This window comes from Oncorhynchus keta, unplaced genomic scaffold (genome assembly GCF_023373465.1).
Source record: "Oncorhynchus keta strain PuntledgeMale-10-30-2019 unplaced genomic scaffold, Oket_V2 Un_contig_9209_pilon_pilon, whole genome shotgun sequence".
Taxonomy (NCBI): Eukaryota; Metazoa; Chordata; class Actinopteri; order Salmoniformes; family Salmonidae; genus Oncorhynchus; species Oncorhynchus keta.
In genome coordinates, this window is record NW_026290428.1 from 5,001 (window position 1) to 10,000 (window position 5,000).

Below are 5,000 nucleotides of genomic sequence, written 5' to 3' on the forward strand. Positions count from 1 at the left end.
ATGCTTGCTTCAAAACCCAATGCTTGCAACATGATGCTTGCAACAAAACCCAATGCTTGCAACATGATGCTTGCTTCAAAACCCAATGCTTGCAACATGATGCTTGCTTCAAAACCCAATGGTGCAACATGATGCTTGTTCAAAACCCAATGGTGCAACATGATGCTTGCTTCAAAACCCAATGGTGCAACACGATGCTTGCTTCAAAACCCAATGCTTGCAACATGATGCTTGCTTCAAAACCCAATGCTTGCAACATGATGCTTGCTTCAAAACCCAATGCTTGCAACACGATGCTTGCTTCAAAACCCAATGCTTGCAACACGATGCTTGCTTCAAAACCCAATGGTGCAACATGATGCTTGCTTCAAAACCCAATGGTGCAACATGATGCTTGCTTCAAAACCCAATGGTGCAACATGATGCTTGCTTCAAAACCCAATGGTGCAACATGATGCTTGCTTCAAAACCCAATGCTTGCAACATGATGCTTGCTTCAAAACCCAATGCTTGCAACATGATGCTTGCTTCAAAACCCAATGCTTGCAACATGATGCTTGCTTCAAAACCCAATGCTTGCAACATGATGCTTGCTTCAACCCAATGCTTGCAACATGATGCTTGCTTCAAAACCCAATGCTTGCAACACGATGCTTGCTTCAAAACCCAATGCTTGCAACATGATGCTTGCTTCAAAACCCAATGCTTGCAACATGATGCTTGCTTCAAAACCCAATGCTTGCAACACGATGCTTGCTTCAAAACCCAATGCTTGCAACATGATGCTTGCTTCAAAACCCAATGCTTGCAACACGATGCTTGCTTCAAAGCCCAATGCTTGCAACATGATGCTTGCTTCAAAACCCAATGCTTGCAACATGATGCTTGCAACAAAACCCAATGCTTGCAACATGATGCTTGCTTCAAAACCCAATGCTTGCAACATGATGCTTGCTTCAAAACCCAATGCTTGCAACATGATGCTTGCTTCAAAACCCAATGCTTGCAACATGATGCTTGCAACAAAACCCAATGCTTGCAACATGATGCTTGCAACAAAACCCAATGCTTGCAACATGATGCTTGCAACAAAACCTAATGCTTGCAACATGATGCTTGCAACAAAACCCAATGCTTGCAACATGATGCTTGCAACAAAACCCAATGCTTGCAACACGATGCTTGCAACAAAACCCAATGCTTGCAACACGATGCTTGCAACAAAACCCAATGCTTGCAACATGATGCTTGCAACAAAACCCAATGCTTGCAACACGATGCTTGCTTCAAAACCAATGATTATAAAGGCTTCCTTCAAGACACTTTGCGACCAATTTCATGACCTAATATCTGCATCCCCAATGGCACCCTATTTAGTGCACTACTTTGGACCAGATCCTACTCAAAAGTAGTGCACTACATAGGAGTGTCATTTGAGGTATATGCCATACCTCTACATTGCCCTCTCCACTTGTCTCCCTCTCCACCTTTGTCATCCATCCATACCTCCCTCCCTTCCCTCCTCCCTCCCTCCCCTCCCCTCCCCCCTCCCCTTCTCCCCTCCTCTTCCTCCCTCCTCCTCCCCCTCCTCCTCCCCTCCCCCTCCTCCTCCCCTCCTCCCCCCCTCCCCCTCCTCCTCCCCCTCCTCCTCCCCCCTCCCTCCTCCCCCCTCCTCCTCCCTCCCTCCCCTCCTCCCTCCCTCCCCTCCTCCCTCCCTCCCCTCCTCCCTCCCCTCCTCGTCCCTCCTCTCCCTCCCCTTCCTCCTCCTCCTCTCCACCCCCTCCCTCTCCCTCCCCTCCTCCCTCCCCTCCTCGTCCCCTCCTCTCCCTCCCTCCTCCTCCTCCTCCCTCTCCACCCCCTCCCTCTCCCTCCCCTCCTCCTCCTCCTCTCCCCCTCCTCCCCTCCCTCCACCTCCTCCCCTCCTCCTCCTCTCCCTCCCTCCTCTCCTCCCTCCCTCGTCCTCCTCCTCTCCTCCTTTCCCTCCCTCCCTCTCCTCCCTCCTCGGCTTCCCCCTCCCCCGCCTCCTCCTCTGCCGTCCTCCCTCTCCCTCCCCTGCCCCTCCTCATATCTGCATCCCCAATGGCACCCTATTTAGTGCACTACTTTGGACCAGATCCCTACTCAAAAGTAGTGCACTACATAGGGTGTCATTTGAGTATGCCATACCTCTACATTGCCCTCTCCACTTGTCTCCCTCTCCACCTTTGTCATCCATCCATACCTCCCTCCCTTCCCTCCTCCTCCTCCCTCCCTCCCCCTCCCCTTCTCCCTCTTCCTCCTCCTCCTCTCCCCTCCCCTCCTCCCCTCCTCCTCCCCTCCTCCTCCTCCCCCTCCTCCTCCCTCCTCCCCCTCCTCCTCCCCCTCCTCCCTCCTCCTCCTCCCTCCCTCCTCCTCCCCTCCCTCCCCTCCCTCCCCTCCCTCCTCCTCCTCCCTCCGTCCCTCTTCTCTCCTCCTCCTCCTCCTCCTCTCCACCCCTCTCTCCTCTCCTCCCTCCCTCCTCCCTCTCGTCCCTCCTCTCCTCCTCCTCCTCCTCCTCTCTCCACCTTCCCTCCTTCCTCCCTCCTCCTCCCTCCTCTCCTCCTTCCTCTCCTCCCTCCTCCTTCCTTCCTCTCCTCCTCCTCTCCCTCCCTCCTCCTCCTCCTCCCCTCGTCCTCCTCCTCTCCCTCCTTCCTCCCTCCCTCCTCTCCTCCCTCCTCCTTCTTCCCCTCCCTCCTCCTCCTCCTTCTCCTTCCTCCCTCCCTCCCTCCCCCTCCTCCTCCCTCCCTCCCCCTCCTCTCCTCCTCCTCCCTCCCTTCCCCTCCTCCTGGGCGTTAACTGACGTGTAGACCCCTTGTTGCAGCAGAAGGAAGAGGCTGTCTCCCCAGTGCCCCAGCCAGGCCCCAGCCCGATCCCTCGGTCTCCCCAGCCCAGGCCTCGGCCACGGGAGCCAAGGAGGAGCAGGACGAGCCCGAGGAGCTGGACTTCATGTTTGATGAGGAGATGGAGCAGATAGATGGTCGCAGGAACACCTTCACCGACTGGTCCGACGACGACTCGGACTGCGAAATCGCCGACAACGACGTTAACAAAATCCTCATCGTGACTCAGACGCCGCCTTACCTGCGCAAGCACCCGGGGGGCGACCGTACGGGCCACCACACGTCACGCTCTAAGCTGACCAACGAGCTGGTGAAGGTGATCAACGACGGCCTGTACTACTACGAAGCAGATCTGTGGGATGACAACTACGAACCCGAGTACGCCACCATCAAGGTCAGTACCTTTCACTGAGACGTCGTCTCCGTAGTCAGCTATCAAGGAAGGTAAATTGAGTTAAAACCCACAGGGATTAGTATTTGTTTGTTGTGGATGTGGTGATTAGCAGAATTTCCCTAATTAATTCCATATCTCTTAGTTAAATTAGGCATGTTTTACCTAGCTTCCACCAGGCCCAGAAACTATTGCAACAATAATAAACGCGATAACAAAAAAAAAAACTGTTATGAACATCGTTTGTATGCATCACTGATATATAACTTAAGTGGGCTATTCTGAAAAGTTCCAGGTGTCTATTCTGGCTGCAGTGTGGATGTTTCTGTCCCAAGGCCTGTGAGCACGTGGGGGTCTGGATGTGGCGGGCCACAGAATGGTCGTGTTGCCATTTTGAATGTGTGTTTGTTGTCCCTGCTCTCATTGTGACAAGGGCTCTTTGTGCCCGTTCACGTGCCCCCCAATCCAGTGGTGCGTGGAAAAGAGTTCCCTTGTTTATAAATAAACCCTAACTAGGTTTGCCTTCGCTTAGCTAAAGGGCTCTGTTTGAGTGGGTTTCGGGGCGGGGATATATTACTCTTCAAACGTCTTCAGAGGTAACTTTGCTAGACTTCGCGATGGCTGGGGCTAGAAATGTAAGTGTTGTTTCAAAATGGCATCCGTTTCCTCATTTTGGTGCTCTGCTTTTGACCAAAGTCCTATGTGCCCTATAATAATAATAATAATAATATATTACTATGTGCCCTGGACAAAACAGAGCTCTATATATAGGACATATTTAGCCATTGAGGACTCTCATTGAGGTCTGTGTGTAGAATTCCATTTTAGTAGTCGTTGTTTTGCTATTTTTTCACCAGTTGTCTTGGTAATATTATGCTTATTGATTATTGGGTGGTTGTGTTTTGGGAGATCAACTGTTGACATCCAGACTAGTTTGAAATGGACTGGGATGAAATAGCAGTTGGGATTGAAGGTTCTACTATAGCCTTGTAGTTCTTTGGTCACCGTGCCCTTGTGTGTGTGTGTGTGTGTGTGTGTGTGTGTGTGTGTCTCCAACCATAACCCAGCCATTAGAAGGTACATTAGGCTACATAGATCATAGATGACAGGCCATTAACTATATCCTTCGGCTTTTGTTGTTTTGGGTCTTGAGAAGAACAAGCTAAAGTTTTGGACACACAACGGCCGGTCCAACGCACTTTTTGAATGTTCATCGCCCTAGACACACAACGGCTAGTCCTGACACATAACGGCCAGTCCTTGGACACACAAACGGCTAGTCCTACACACAACGGCTAGTCCTGGACACATAACGGCTAGTCCTGGACACATAACGGCGTCCTGGACACATAACGGCTAGTCCTGGACACATAACGGCTAGTCCTGACACACAACGGCTAGTCCTGGACACACAACGGCTAGTCCTGGACACACAACGGCTAGTCCTGGACACACAACGGCTAGCCCTGGACACATAACGGCTAGTCCTAGACACACAACGGTTAGTCCTGACTAAAAAGCACTTTCAATGGAGAATCAAAACATTGTTTTTTCTTTAGACTGGGCTCAAATCTGCCTCTCTGGGGAAACAAACCAGCCCATTAAGTTTGATGACTGTCTCACTTGAGGCTCTTCTGCCATGTTGTTCTGCAGCAAAAGAGTAGGAGAACTTCAAGAAGGTTCACCTGATCAGCCGAGAAGAGTTTGGACTGCCTAACACCAGAGCCCCCGCGACCCCAACCAGGAGGTAC

The 5,000-nt window shown here is 51.6% G+C and overlaps 1 pseudogene; it reads left to right on the plus strand.

Moving 5' to 3' along the window:
- Positions 1–5,000, plus strand: part of LOC118377834 (la-related protein 1-like) — a 12,464-nt pseudogene that overhangs the window by 4,225 nt on the left and 3,239 nt on the right.